Source organism: Tachypleus tridentatus, chromosome 9 (assembly GCF_004210375.1).
Source record: "Tachypleus tridentatus isolate NWPU-2018 chromosome 9, ASM421037v1, whole genome shotgun sequence".
Lineage (NCBI taxonomy): Eukaryota > Metazoa > Arthropoda > Merostomata > Xiphosura > Limulidae > Tachypleus > Tachypleus tridentatus.
This window is the reverse complement of record NC_134833.1, coordinates 3592178-3609744: the sequence shown is the minus strand read 5'-3', so window position 1 is coordinate 3609744 and position 17567 is coordinate 3592178. Positions and strand designations below refer to the sequence as shown.

The window sequence follows — 17567 nt, the reverse complement described above, 5'->3', positions numbered from 1 at the left end:
AGTACAAAGAAAAACATTATTACATTACATAAAAAGGAAATTAGACATAATACATCAAGAAAAAGAATGAGAGGCCTGCTTATGTTTATTGTCTATTCGTATTCAAGTACAGAACATACAAAAGTAAGAACTGGAAGAAATATTTTCAATACAACATTAATCTTCTAGAAGAAGACAGGTTTCTTACCTCCTGAAAAATCAATTTGGGTATTGATTTAACTTCCACTAAAATAGAATTCTTCCCATAAAGCTGAAGTCTTAAAAGTGCTTCAGTTGAACTTAATCCATTGGCTAAAGAATGTACATGTTCACAAGATTCTACGTCCAAACCACTGGTAAAAGAGAAAATATTCTTAAAGAATAGATGTTGTCTTAGAATGAAACCTAAGAAACGTATGAGGTCTTTTCTTAAATTCATATTTAATACATGTTAACTACTACTAAAATAAGTAATGTTTCTAGTGATATTTTAACAAACTTAGTTCCCACTATTCACTATAAATTTTTGTAAAGCATTTGATGTGAAAGTGTAATTATTTCAAAAACATTCAAATGTTACTAATTAAAAGCACAATACCTATTATTATAAATATAAGTGTATTTGTTACTTAAGTTTCAATAAAATGTCAGTGCAATTTGAAATCGGAGTAACTAATAAATAATAATGTTTATATATATAATCGAAGCACCAAGAATAAATAGAGAATGTTGGTTTCAAAACATTCTTTACGATTTCATTGTCAGCTATATTTTTAATTTATAGTTTATTATGTTAGCCAGAGGAAGTAGCAGATTTTAGCAATGTTATAATCATGAGGTTTTAGTAAGAGATACTGGAAATTCTAGAGAAATCTACAGATCTTATATTTTCAATACAACATTAATCTAGTAAATTCAAAGATATATTATAAAAATTAAATCGTTTTAATGCATGTTGAGTATTTTCAAGATAGAGACAAAATAATTTAGTGTGTTAGCCATCATGATTTGTGTTAAGTTGGTTAATAACGTTTCTAATATAAGCCTACAGAAATTTATGACAATCTAAAAGTGTAAACATTGAAGGAGGAAATAAAGTAATTTACTATTGTTGTCCTGTGGCTTGGATATTGAATTATAAAGTAATTTACTATTGTTGTAATGTGGCTTGGATATTGAATTATAAAGTAATTTACTATTGTTGTTCTGTGGCTTGGATATTGAATTATAAAGTAATTTACTATTGTTGTCCTGTGGCTTGGATATTGAATTATAAAATAATTTACTGTTGTTGTAATGTGGCTTGGATATTGAATTATAAAGTAATTTACTATTGTTGTCCTGTGGCTTGGATATTGAATTATAAAGGAATTTACTATTGTTGTAATGTGGCTTGAATATTGAATTATAAAATAATTTACTGTTGTTGTAATGTGGCTTGGATATTGAATTATAAAGTAATTTACTATTGTTGTAATGTGGCTTGGATATTGAATTATAAAGTAATTTACTATTGTTGTCCTGTGGCTTGGATATTGAATTATAAAGTAATTTACTATTGTTGTAATGTGGCCTTGATATTGAATTATAAAGTAATTTACTGTTGTTGTAATGTGGCTTGGATATTGAATTATAAAGTAATTTACTATTGTTGTCCTGTGGCTTGGATATTGAATTATAAAGTAATTTACTATTGTTGTAATGTGGCCTTGATATTGAATTATAAAGTAATTTACTGTTGTTGTAATGTGGCTTGGATATTGAATTATAAAGTAATTTACTATTGTTGTCCTGTGGCTTGGATATTGAATTATAAAGGAATTTACTATTGTTGTAATGTGGCTTGGATATTGAATTATAAAGTAATTTACTGTTGTTGTAATGTGGCTTGGATATTGAATTATAAAGTAATTTACTATTGTTGTCCTGTGGCTTGGATATTGAATTATAAAGGAATTTACTATTGTTGTAATGTGGCTTGGATATTGAATTATAAAGTAATTTACTGTTGTTGTAATGTGGCTTGGATATTGAATTATTTTTACACCATAATTTGAAAGAATGACATTACAATACTTGGTAAAATAAGTGGGGTATTTTGTTGAAAATTTAATAGGACTCTGTGTATCTTCAAAACTAAAGTTCAACTGCTGATAGTTTGGTAATGGTATTGTGTGACTTAACATAGAGACTGCACCATATTGTTTAGAAACTGATGCAAAATCTATTGGTATGCTGTTTCCTATGTGACGAAGTTTTAATTTCCTTATTAAAGGACTAATCACTAGTTGAAAAGTTTTATCTAGTTTCCAGCCCTGTTGCACCAAACATGCTCGCCCCTTTCAGCTGTGAGGGCGTTATAATGTGACAGTCAATCCCACTATTCATTGGTAAAAGAGTAGCCCAAGAGTTGGCAGTGGGTGGTGATGACTAGTTGCCTTCCCTCTGGTATTACACTGCTAAATTAGGGATGGCTAGCGCAGATAGCCCTTGTGTAGCTTTGCACGAAATCTAAAAAAAAAAAAAAAAGTTTCCAGTAGATGGTTTATAATAAATACCTGTGACCTTTATTAAATAATGAATTATGGTTTATAATAAATACCTGTGGCCTTTATTAAATAATAAATTAATTTCTAGTCTTTTTTTATTCCAGACAAGATGCTGGAACATTAATCATGAACTGATGGTGAATGTCTATCGAAACCTTGTTAATGATAAATTAAGTTATAATAATGAGAAGACATCAATTTCATATATCTTTGAATAAATTTCAAAAACCGTGTTAATTGTAACAAATTAACACTCCTACGAAAAGTGGGGCCTAATAGGCCCCAGAGCAACTTGAAAGGTTATTAATATTAGGCTAATAATTTTGTATTTAAATGAAATTGCCATTTCATTTTATTTCATTTCATTAAATATCATTTAAATTTCATTTAAATACAAAATTATTAGCCTAATATTAATAACCTTTCCAGTTGCTCTGGGGCCTATTAGGCCCCACTTTTCGTAGGAGTGTTAATCTGAATGCAGCCAACTACACGTTTTATGAAATGTTGATTGATTCCAGTGCTCATATTGGATAGTTTATAAGATTTGGGAAACTGTTTTTGGTAATTACATAACAGTAAGGACAGACTAATGTAAGAAACTTACCCCAGCTTGACAAAATGGTGGAAGTCTTGTTGCCAGATGTACTTTATCTTTTTGTTATAGAAGTAAATTGTTTGTGTGGGAGACGTTGTACTGATTTCTGGTCTAACCACTTTTTCTACATATTGCTGGTTGTACATATCCTTTCATGACATAGGAAAACAAAACAAAGACAGTACATCATTAACCATAGATACATGAACTATATTCATACTTCATAAAGTGAAACTGCTTTATAACTCTTGATGTTACAACAGCTCATTGGTTTACAAACCTAAAGGCTGGATGACATGTAATTAACATTATTTTTACAGTTTCTGTGTGCACTGTGGTTACAGTAATACTGTGAATTTTCAGAAACTAACTTTAAATCCTAAATAATATGTTTAGGTTTATGAGAAAGAGAAATGATTTTACACACAGTAACTCTGAAGTCTTATGGCAGTAAAAACTAAGTTTTAATATTTGTGGTGGGGAGAGCACAGATAGACAAATGTGAAAATACTTGCTTAACAAAACAAAACAAAAAGTTACATTGCCAAAAGCACACATACATTGCCCTGTAGACCAGTTATAGATACAGATATGTTCCCCCTGGACCAGTCACAGATATAAGTGTTCCCCTATAGACCAATCACAGACACATAGATATTTCCCTAGACCAATCACAAATACATATATATTTTCTTCTAGACCACTGCTATGACCACACATACATTCTGTAGAGTAGCAGAAGTAAGTTATGTTCCTCAAGAAATCTGATCAAAACATTTTGAATGTAGAAAAACAGCCAAGTTAGAATAAATGGACCAATAATATAAAGATGTGGAGTTAACCTGTAAAAAGTGGATAACTTTAAATGTTCACATTGTCCCTTGTTTCAATCCAATGAAAAGAAAATGTTCAAGTTATCTCCAGTTTTGAATTAATGCTTTCTGAAGTATTATTTCTTTGTGAAGAGAGGGTCGATTTCTTACAAGAATGACAATGCTCTAGTGGTGTACTACCTTTGGTAATAACACTCTATTTGCTAGGTACTGATGTTATGATCAATGCTTGTGTGGTTAGGTACTGATGTTGTGATCAATGCTTGACTGGCCATGTACTGACATTATGATGAATACTTAAGTGGTCAATTACTGATGTATGATGAATGCTTAAGTGGTCAAGCACTGACATTGTGATCAATGCTTGAGTGGCCAGGTATTGACGTTATGATCAATTCTTGAGTGGTCAGGTACTGACATTGTGAATAACACTTTATTGGCCATGTACTGATATTGTGGTCAATGCCTGAGTGGTCAGGTACTGACATTGTGAACAACACTTGAGTGGTCAGGTACTGATGTTGTGATGAATGCTTGAGTGGTCAGATGCTGACATTGTGATCAATGCTTGAGTGGCCAGTTACTGATGTTGTGATCAATGCTTGACTGGTCACATACTGACATTGTGATCAATGCTCGAGTGTCCACGTGCTTACGTTATTATGAATGCTTGAGTGGTCAGGTACTGACATTGTGATCAATGCTTCAGTGGCCAGTTACTGGCATTATTAACAACACTTCAATGGGCAGGTACTGACATTGTGATCAATGCTTGAATGACCAGGTACTGACAATGTGACCAATGCTTCAATGTCTAGTTACTGATGTTTTGATACAGAAGACGTTGTAAGAGAAGGACAACTTATGACCAGTAACATAAGTTGTCTGAATGCTATTGGATAAAGAAAACCTGAGAGTTAAGAAAACAAAATTGGACAAAACGTTTTTTATCCATACAATTGTGCTGAAAATAATCTTATGACTTTTGAAAATTGAGAAAAAACTTTTATGTTGTTGACATTTCTTAAAATTTAGACCAGAATTTAACAATCTAGTTACAAGATGTTTAGTTGAGACCTTATTAATATGCAAAACATCTTGAATCCATTCAAGTTATAAGTATTTGAATCTTAAATTAGTGAATTAAACACAAATGTCTGAGACAATACAGCATACATTAACGTATGTTTTTCAGTGAGAATAATGGATGAGCAACTGATGCAATTATAAATAAATGAGAGAGAACTTACGTTATGCAGCACAAGATTTTGATAAGTATTTAACAGTGAAACTAAGTTGGGGAACAGTTATGTACCATAACACTAAAATCAATTATAAATAAATGAGATAGAACTTATGTTATGCAGCAAAAGATTTGGATAAGTATTTAACAGTGAAACTAAGTGGGGGAACAGTTATGTACCATAACACTAAAATTATTTACATAAATGCTGATATAGTCCCAAACTATAAAGGAGAAGTGACTTTTTTTTAACGAATGAACATAAAAAGTTTATTTCTCCAAAACACCAAATTGTTTTCAGTGCTTTTTCACTTAATAATCTCCACCAATACCGGTCATTTGGATTGTGGTTAACTGTATCAAAAATTTCAGAATTTGACCGAGAAAATAGCATCATAAAAATATTTTTCTAGCTTATAGCACAGGTATAAAAAATATGCTCCCAAAATGGAAACCTACAGACTTTGAAATACATTTTTTCAAAATGCAATAAAAAACATAAAGAAACAGTTAAATGTCACCAGCATTTTCAAACTGATGCTTAATAACATTTCTAAAATAGCATATACAAAAAATTCTAAAAACGGAGTTTCACATAAGCGATACATTCTTCTTGATTGTTATCATGTACTGTTGACTTAGTATGTAATCAACAACAATTGACGAAATAAACAAAACTAATATTAATTAGACCACATTACCTATAAACCTACCACAAAATAGAGATAAACACAAGTAACAAAGATCTTTACTTCTACACTGTTAAAATCTAGACAACTACAAATAACAAATATTGTCACTCCTATATTGTTAAAGTTTAGACAACCACAAGTAACAAATATTTCTGAAACATAGACAACTACAGGTAATAAACATCTTTACTCTAACATTGTTAAAACTTAAACATAAATAACAAACATTGTTAAAACTTAGACAACTACAAGAAACAAACACTGTTAAAATTTAGACAACTACAGTAAACAAACATCTTCACACTTACATTGTTAAAACTTACACAACTACAAGTAACAAATATTGTTAAAATTCAGACAATTGCAAGTAACAAAGAATATTACTAATACATTCTGAAAATTTATACAACCACAAGTAACAAACATTGATAAAACATAGACAACTACAGGAAACAAACATTGTTAAAACATAGAAAAGTACATCTAACAAACATTGTTAAAACATAAACAGCTACAGGTAATAAGCATATTCACTCCTATATTGTTAAATCTTAAATAACTACAAGTAACAAATGTTTTCACTCCTACATTGTTAAAACTTAGACAACTACAAGTAATAAACATCTTCACTCCTGCATTGTTAAAACTTAGACAACCACAAGTAGCAAACATTGTTAAAACTTAGACAACTACAGGTAGCAATCATTTTTTTTAAATGGACAACTACAACTAACAAACATTGCTAAAACTTAAACAGTTACATGTAATAAACATCTTCACTCCTACATTGTTAAAACCTAAACAATTAGAGGAAACAAACATTTTCAATCCTATACTGTTAAAACTTACACAACTACTAGTAATAAACATCTTCACCCCTACATTGTTAAAACGTAGGCAAGTACAAGGAAGAAACATCTTCACTCCCATGTAACTTAGCATACCACAAGTAACAAACATTGTTGAAACTTGGACAACTACAATTAACAAAGATTGTTACTCCTACATTGTTAAAATTTAGAAAATAAAGAAACTTTGCTAAAACGTAGACAACTACAGGTAACAAACATAGACAAGTACAAGTAACAAAATTGTTAAAAGTTAGAGAATTACAAGCAACAAACAGTATTACACCTACATTGTTAAAATTTATACAATATCAAGTAACATACATTGTTCAAACACAGACAACTACAAGCAACAAACATTGTTAAAACATAGACAGCTACAAGTAACAAACATTTTCATTCCTATGTTTTTAAAACCTAGACAAATACAAATGACAAACATTTTTTCTTTACACTGTTAAAGCAGAGAAAACTACAAATAAGAAACGCTGACACTCCAACATTGTTAAAACTCAGGCAACCACAAGTAACAAGCATTGTAAAAACTTAAACAACCACAAGTAATAAACATTGTTAAAATTTAGACAACTGCAAGTAACAAACACAGTCACTCCTATATTGTTAAAACTTAGACAACTACTAGTAACAGACATCTTCTCTCCTACATTGTTAAAACTTAGACAATCACAAGTAAAAAACACTGTTTCTCCTACATTGTTAAAATTTAGACAACCACAAGTAATAAATATTGTTGAAAGATAGACAACTAGAGGAAACATTGTTAAAAAATAGACAAATACAAGTAACAAACATTTTACAATAAAGAAATATCTTCAACCCTACATTGTTAAAACTTACACAAGTAAAAGTAACAAACATTGTCAAAACTTAGACAAGTAGAAATAACAAACATTGTTACTCCTACATTATTAAAATTTAGACAACCACAAGTAACAAACATTGTTACTGCTACATTGCTAAGATTTAGAAAACTAAAAGTAACAAACATTTCTAAAACATTGAAAACTACAGGGAACAAACACTGTTAAAACTTAGACAACTACAAGTTACAAACATTGTTAAAACTTATACTACTAGAAGTAACAAACACTGTTCAAACTTATAGTACTAGAAGCAACAAACATTTTGGCTTCTACATTGTTAAAACTAAGATAAGAACAAGTAACAAAGATCTTCACTTCTACATTGTTAAAACTTAGACAATCAAAGTAACAAACATTGTTAAAACATAAACAACTGCAGGTAACCAACATCTCCACTCCAACACTGTTAAAACTTAAACAAACATAAGTAACAAACATTGTTAAAACCTAGATAACTACAAGTAACAATCATTGTTGAAACTTAGACAACTACAGTAACAAACATCTTCAATCCTACATTGTTAAAACTTAAAAAGTAAATGTAACAAAGATCTTCACTCCTACAATGTTGAAACTAAGCCAACCACAAAAAACGAACATTGTTATTCCTACACTGTTAAAATTTAGACAACTAAAAGTAGCAAACATTGTGTAAATGTCAACAACTACAGGTAACAAACATTTCTAAAACATAGACATTTACAAGTTACAAACACCTTTACTCTCGCATTTTTTAAAACTTAGACAACTACAGGTAACAATCATTTCCAAAACATAGACATCTACAAGTTACAAACATCATTACTCTCGCATTTTTTAAAACTTATACAACTACAGGTAACAATCATTTCTAAAACATAGACATCTGCAAGTTACAAACATCTTTACTCTCACATTTTGTAAACTTGACAACTACATGTAACAATCATTTCTAAAACATAGACATCTACATGTTACAAACATCTTTACTCTCACATTTTTTAAAACTTAGACAACTACAAATGACAAACATTGTAAAACGTAGACAACTACAAGTGACAAACATTGTAAAACGTAGACAACTACAGGTAACAAACATTTCTTAAACATAGACATCTACAAGTTACAAACATCTTTACTCCTACAATGGTGAATATAGACAATTACAAGTAAGAAACATCTTCACTCCTACACTGCTAAAATTTAAATAGCTACAAGTAACAGACATCGTTACTCCTACTTTGTTAAAACTTAAGCAACTACAGTTAACACACATCGTCACTCCTACATTTTTAAATCTTAGACAACTACAAGTAACAAACATTGTTAAAATTTAGACAACTACAGTTAACGCACATCGTCACTCCTACATTTTTAAAACTTAGACAACAAGAAGTAACGAACATTGTTGAAACTTAGACAACTACAAGTAACAAAAATTGTTGAAACTTAGATAACTATAACTAACAAACATTATTATCCATATATTGTTAAAACTTACACAACTAGAAGTAACAAACATTGTAAAACTTGGACAGCTGCAGCTAACACACATAGTTACTCCTACATTGTTCAAACTTGGAAAACTACAAGTAACGAACATTGTAAAACTTTCAGAACTACAGATAACAAACATGGCTACTTCTGCATTGTTAAAACTGAGACAACTACAAGTTACAAACGTTATTACTCCTACTTTGTTAAAGTTTCCTTACTATTAAAACGACCTTTTCTGCTTGCTTAAATGGACATAAACTGTGGGTCATCTTTATCCTGATGCTTGGTTTCCATGACAATATAATCAACAAAGTTCCTCCTGAAAGAAGGACAGCGAAGCAGGTAAGTATTGTCTTTGGAAGGGAGAACCGATACCCGGTAATAGTCTGAAAAGAATAAAATCTCTAGTATTTTAATACCCTAAAAAATACCCAATAATTCGCCACAAATAGAATAGTGCTCTGAAAAGAAAGTTTCCTTTATGTCTTGTCATCAATAAAAGATAAATAAAATATAATTTACAAATTTAGAATATATACTTATGCTCTGAAATAACAAGATACAAAAAATAAGTAAAGGTTTTAAAATAGATAAACGATTTATAATATAAAGCACATAAGTGAGGATAAAGTAGAGAAGTATAAGTGAAACTGTTAAGGTTGATAAACTTTGGAGATACTGGGAAGAAAAGTGACAAAGGTTAGTATTTATCATTCAAGTATTTATAAAGCTCTTTGTCTAGACAGAGTATCCTGAAAACGGTACAAAACACTGGCTTAGTTAAAGACAGACCCTATCATTCAAGTATTTATCAATCTTTCGGTCTGTGTAGCAACTCCTGACAGCATAATTAAACACCATCATACTAAAAGAAAGAACATATCATTCAAGTATTTATCAAGCTTCGATCTATAGAGCATATCCTGAGAACTATACTAACATACTTAAAAACTGATCCTATCATTAAGGTTTATTGAGCTTTCGTTCGATACAGCGTATTATGACAACAGTACCGAACACCAACATACTTAAAGACAGACCCTATAAGTAAAGTATTTAACAAGCTTTCGGTCTCTACAGCGTATCCTGACAAATGCACTAAACACTAACATACTTAAAGACAGATCGTATCATTCAAGTATTTATCAAGCTTTCGGTGATACAGCTTATCCTGACAAATGAAATAAAGACCAATATACTTAAAGACAGACCCTATCTTTGAAGTATTTATCAAGATTTAGCACTATGCAGCGTATCCTGAAAACTGAACTAAACATGAACATACTTATAGACAGACCCTATCATTGAAGTATTTATCAAGATATAGCACTATGCAGCGTATCCTAAAAACTGAACTAAACATGAACATACTTATAGACAGACCCTATCATTGAAGTATTTATCAAGATATAGCACTATGCAGCGTATCCTAAAAACTGAACTAAACATGAACATACTTATAGACAGACCCTATCATTGAAGTATTTATCAAGATATAGCACTATGCAGCGTATCCTAAAAACTGAACTAAACATGAACATACTTATAGACAGACCCTATCATTGAAGTATTTATCAAGATATAGGACTATGCAGCGTATCCTGAAAACTGAATTATACAATAACATACTGAAAATCAGGCAGAATTATTCAAGTATTTATCAAGTTTTCGATATATGCAGCGAATCGTGAAAACTGTACTAAACACTAACATAATAAAATACACACCATATCTCTGAAGTATTTAATCAACCTTTCGCTTTATGCTGGGTACCCTGACAACTCAATCAGACCCTAACTTCTTAAAGCCAGACAATATCATTCAACATTTCATTCTATGTAGCGTATGTTGATACTTGAAATAAACACTAATATACTGAAACATAGGCCCTATCACTGAAGTATATATCAAGCTTTCGGTCCACTCAGCGTATCCTGTCAACTGAATTATACACTAAGATACGGAAAGACACATAGTATCATTCAAGTATTTATCAAGCTTCGTTTTGTGCAACGTATTCTAACAACTGAACTAAACACTAACGTACTTGAAGACAAATTCTATCATTCAAGTATTTATCAAGCTTTCGGTCTATAGATCGTCTGCTTACAACTGAACTAAACAGTAACATGCTTTAAAACAGACCTTATCATTCAAGAATTTACCCAGCTATTTGTTAGATACAACGTATCAGGACAACGGAAATAAATACCAACATACTTAAAGACAAACTTAATAATGACATGTAACTATTGTTTTCAGTAACAATTATACATCGGTGTGAGGACTGACAACTAACATTAGTTAATAGAGATGTGTAACAATAGGAATCAATAACAGTTATACACTGATGTGAGGACTGACAACTAGCATTAATTACTAGATATATGTAACTATAGGAATCAATAACAGTTATACACTGATGTGAGGACTGACAACTAGCATTAATTACTAGATATATATAACTATAGGAATCAATAACAGTTATACACTGATGTGAGGACTGACAACTAACATTAATTATTAGATATATGTAACTATAGGAATCAATAACAGTTATACACTAATGTTAGGACTGACAACTAGCATTAATTATTAGATATTTGTAACTATAGGAATCAATAACAGTTATACACTGATGTGAGAACTAACAACTAATATTAGATAACAGAGGTGTGTAACTATAGGAATCAATAACAGTTATACACTGATGTGAGGACTGACAACTAGCATTAATTATTAGAGATGTATATCTATGGCTATCAGTCAACGTTACACAGTGATGTGAGAACTGACAAAAATGTAATTAATAAAGATATGTAACTATTACTATCAGTAACAGTTGTAGAGAGGTGTGAGAACTGACAAGTAAAATTAATTGTTAGTGATATATAACTATCACTATCAGTAACAGTTATAAAGTGGTGTGAGAACTGACAACTAACATGAGTTAATATTGATATGTATCTATTGCTACCAGTAACAGTTATACAGCGAATTTTGAACTGACAACTAATATTAATTAATTCTCATACGTAACTGTCGCTATCAGTAACAGTTAAAGAGGGGTGTAAGAACTGAGAAATAACATTAATTAATATTAATATGTAACTATCACTACCAGCTACAGTTATACAGTGGTTTGAGAAGTGACAACTAACATTAATACTTATAAAAACTCTCAATATCAGTAAGTGGTATACAGTGATGTGAAAAGTGACAGCTAACGTTAATTAATATTGATATCCAACTATATCGTTATCAGTAACAGTTGCACAGCGATGTGAGAAATGACAAATAACTTTAATTAACAGTTATATGTATTTATCGCTGTAAGTAACAGTTATACAGCGACATAAGAACTGAAAAATGACATTAATTATTACATATATGTAGGTATCACTATTAGTTAGTTATAAAGTGGTTTCATAACTGATAACTAGCATTAATTAATTGTGATATCTAACTATTGTTATCAGTTACACTTATACAGTAACGTGAGAACTGACAAATAACATTAATAGGGTTATGTAACTATCGCTTTCAGTAACACTTATACCGCGATAAGAGAACTGACAATAAACATTAATTAATAGTAATATGTTGCTATCGCTATTAGTAAGAATTATACAGCGTCGTGAGAATTCATATGTAATAGTAATTAACAGTGATATTTAACTATCACCAATACTTATACACTGATGTAAGAACTGACAAAAACATGAATTAATACTCATGTGTAATTTCGCTATCAGTAACAGTTATATTCCAACGTGAGAAGTTGCATCTAACATAAATAAATAGTCAAATGTAACTATCGCTATCAATAATAGTTATACAGTGATGTGAAATCTAAAAGTTAACATTAAATAATAGTGATATATAATTATCACTATCAGTAACACTTATATAGAGATGTGAGAACTGATAAATAACATTAATTAACAGAGATATGCTGCTTTCTTTATCAGTCACAGTTATACAGTGATGTGCAAACTGACAAATAATATTGATTAACAGTGATATATAACCATCGATTCCAGTAATAATTACAAGAATGGGTGAGAACTGAGATCTAACATGAATTAATAGTGACATCTAACTATCGCTCTCAGTACCAGTTATACAGCGATGTGAGAGCTGACAGCTAATGTTAATTAATAGTGATATGTAACTATAACTTTCAGAAACAGTTATACACTGAAGTGATGACTGACAACTAACATTAATTAATTGAGATACATGTAACTATCGCTATCAAGAACAGTTATACGGCGATGTGTGATATCACAACTAACATTAATTAATAGTGATATATAACTCGCTATCAGTAAGAGCTATACAGCGATATAAAAATCAGTAACAGTTATAATGTGATGTGAGAACTAAGAACTAATATTAATCAATAGTGATATCTAACTATCGCTATCAGTGTATGTTATAGAGCGATTTGAGAACTCACAAATAACATTTATTAATGGTGATAAGTAATTAACGCTATAAGTAACAGTTATTCAGTGACGTGAGAAGTGACAACTAACAGTAATCAACAGCAATATATAATTATCGCAATCAGTAACAGTTACACAGCGATTTGAGAACTGACAACTCAAATTAATTAATAGATATACGTAGCTATCACCATCAAAAACAGTTGTACAACGATGTTAGATCTGACAACTAAGAATAATTAATAGTGATATGTAAGTATCGTTATCAGTAACAGTTATACAGCGATGTTAGATCTGACAACTGAGAATAATTAACAGTGATATGTAAGTATCGTTATCAGTTACAGTTGTACAGCGATGTTAGATCTGACAACTGAGAATAATTAATAGTGATATGTAAGTATCGTTATCAGTTACAGTTGTACAGCGATGTTAGATCTGACAACTAAGAATAATTAATAGTGATATGTAAGTATCGTTATCAATAACAGTTACACAGTGATGTTAGATCTGACAACTAAGAATAATTAATAGTTATATGTAAGTATCGTTATCAGTTACAGTTGTACAGCGATGTTAGATCTGACAACTAAGAATAATTAATAGTGATATGTAAGTATCGTTATCAATAACAGTTACACAGTGATGTTAGATCTGACAACTAAGAATAATTAATAGTTATATGTAAGTATCGTTATCAGTAACAGTTATACAGTGATGCGACTATCGTTATAGATAACAATTATTCAGCGATTTTTGAACTGACAATTAGCATTAATTAATTGCCGTATGTAATTGTCGTTATGAGTAACAGTTAAACAAAGGATGTGAGAACTTAGAAATAGCATTAATTAATAGTAATATGTAACTATCACTATCAGTAACAGTTATACAGTGATTAAAAAAGTAACTATCATTAATTAATACAAAGGCCTGGCATGGCCTAGCGCGTTAAGGCGTGCGCTTCGTAATCTGAGGGTCGCGGGTTCGCGCCCGAGTCGCGCCAAACATGCTCGCCCTCCCAACCGTGGGGGCGTTATAATGTGACGGTCAATCCCACTTTTCGTTGGTAAAAGAGTAGCCCAAGAGTTGGCGGTGGGTGGTGATGACTAGCTGCCTTCCCTCTATTCTTACACTGCTAAATTAGGGACGGCTAGCACAGATAGCCCTCGAGTAGCTTTGTGCGAAATTCAAAAACAAACAAAACAAAAAATTAATTAATACTGATATTTAACTATCACTGTCAATAATACTTATACAATCATGTCAAAAGTGACAGCTAAAGTTAATTAATACTGATATCCAACTATCGCTATCAGTAACAGTTACACAGCGATGTGAGAACTGACAAATAACATTAATTAATAGATATATGTAACTGTCACTATCAGTAACAGTTATACAGCGAAGTGAGAATTGACAACAAACATTAATTAATATTGATATGTAATTATCACTACCAGTAAAAGTTATACAGCGAAGTGAGAACTGACAACAAACATTAATTAATAGTGATATGTAACAATCGCTACCCGTAAGTCATATACCGATGTGATAACTGACAACTAACATTAATTAAGAGATATATATAAGTATCGCCCTCAGTAACAGTTACATAGTAATGTGACAAATGAAATTAACATCATTTAATATAGATAACTATCGCTATCAGACCAGATATACAGTGGTGTTAAAAATGACAAATAAAATTAATTAATAGTGAAATGTGACTATCGCTATCTGTAAAAGTTATACAGTGATGGGAGAACTGACAAAAACATTAATTAATAGGATTATATAACTATGACTAACAATGATACAGTGGTCTGAGAATTAACAACTAACATTAATTAATAAAGATATCTAACTACAACTGTCAGTAATAGTTAGGAAGTGTTGTGAGACAAATAAATTAATTAATAGGGTTATGTAACTATCGCTTTCAGTAGCACTTATACTGCGATTAGAGAACTGACAACAAAAATTAATTAACAGTGATATGTAGCTATCGCTATTAGTAAGAATTATACAGCGTCGTGAGAACTCATATGTAATAGTAATTAACAGTGATATTTAACTATCACTAATACTCGTACACTGAGGTAAGAACTGACAAAAACATGAATTAATACTCATATGTAATTTCGCTATCAGTAACAGTTATATTCCAACGTGAGAAGTTGCATCTAACATAAATAAATAGTCAAATGTAACTATCGCTATCAATAATAGTTATACAGTGATGTGAAATCTGAAAGTTAACATTAAATAATAGTGATATATAACTATCAGTATCAGTAACACTTATATAGAGATGTTAGAACTGATAAATAACATTAACAGAGATATGCTGCTTTCTTTATCAGTCACAGTTATACAGTGATGTGCGAACTGACAAATAACATTGATTAACAGTGATATGGAACCATCGATTGCAGTAATAATTACAACAATGGGTGAGGACTGAGATCTAACATGAATTAATAGTGACATCTAACTATCGCTATCACTAACAGTTATGCAGCAACGTGAAATCTGACAACTAATATTAATTAATAGTGACATGTAACTATCGCTATCAGTAACAGTTACACAGCAAAGTGAGAACTGACAATTATCATTTATTAATACTGATATATAACTATCACTATCAGTAACAGTTATACAGCGATGTGAGAACTGACAACTAACACTACTTAATAGCAATATAACAATAGTATTAAGCTGATTACTTGATTATTGCAAAACATTATAAATGGTATTAAAGTAATTAGTTGATTACTGCAAAACTTCAGCAATGGTATTAAGATATGACTTGTTTACGGCGAAACTTTAACAATGGCATTAAAGTAATTAATTGATTACGGAAAAACTTTAACAATGGCAAGATATTAATTATTTGATTACCATAAAACTTTAACAATGGTATTAAAGTGATTACTTGATTAATGCAAAACTTCAGCAATGGTATTAAAGTAATTACTTGTTTACGGCAAAACTTTAGCAATGGTTTTAAAGTGATTATTTGAATAGGGCAGAACTTTAACAATAGTGATAAAGTAATTAGTTGATGACGGCAAAACTGTAAAAACAATAATGTTTAAGTGATTAGTTGATTATGGAAGGATTTATCAATGTCATTTTTTAAGCTATTAGTTGAGTCGAGAAAATTTCAACAATAATATTTGCCTAAATACTTGATTTCAGCCAAACTTTAACAATAACATTTAAATTATTGTTTCGTTACGACAAAACTTTAACAATGGTATTAAAGTAATTTGTTGATTACTTAAACACTTTGAAAATTGTATTAATGTGATTACTTGTTTACGGCAAAAATATAGCAACGGTATTAAAGTAATTAGTTGATTACTGCAAAATTTTAACAATGGTATTAAAGTGATTATTTGAATACCGCAAAACTTTTAACAATGGTGTTAAAGTAATTAGTTGATCACGGCAAAACTGTAACAATAATGTTTAAGTGATTAGTTGTTTACAGAAGAATTTAATAATTGTATTTTCAAGCGATTAGCTGGTTACTACAAAACTTAAAATTGGTATTGGAGTGATTACTTGATTAGGGCAAAACTTTAACAATGCTATTAAACTAATTAGTTGATCACTGCAAACCTTTAACAATGGTAATAAAGTGACTACTTTAATTATGGCAAAACTTTAGTAATGATATTAAAGTAATTAGTTAGTTGCGACAAAACTGTAAAAACAATATTTAAATGATTATTTGATTACGGAAGGATTTTAAAATGGTATTTTTAAGCGATTAGTTGATTGCGAGAGAACTTCAAAATAATATTTAAGTAAATACTTGATTTCAGCCAAACATTAACAAAAATATTTAAGTGATTAGTTGGTTACGACAAAACTTTAACAATGGTATTAAAGAGATTAGTTGATTATTGCGAAACTTTAATAATGGTAATAAAATGATTACTTGTTTACGGCGAAACTTCAGCAATGGTATTAAAGTGATTGGTTGATTACTTCAAAGGT

At 30.3% G+C, this 17567-nt stretch overlaps 1 pseudogene across 1 annotated transcript in view; it reads right to left on the bottom strand.

Annotated features, from left to right (window-relative positions):
- Positions 1 to 17567, bottom strand: part of LOC143224676 (polyamine-transporting ATPase 13A3-like) — a 112839-nt pseudogene that overhangs the window by 76423 nt on the left and 18849 nt on the right. Inside the window, exons 3-5 of the transcript XR_013013399.1 lie at positions 9321 to 9488; positions 3136 to 3275; positions 188 to 332 (exon numbers count right to left, since the gene is read on the bottom strand). The product of XR_013013399.1 is annotated as a polyamine-transporting ATPase 13A3-like (transcript). The remainder of the gene's footprint in view (positions 1 to 187; positions 333 to 3135; positions 3276 to 9320; positions 9489 to 17567) is intronic.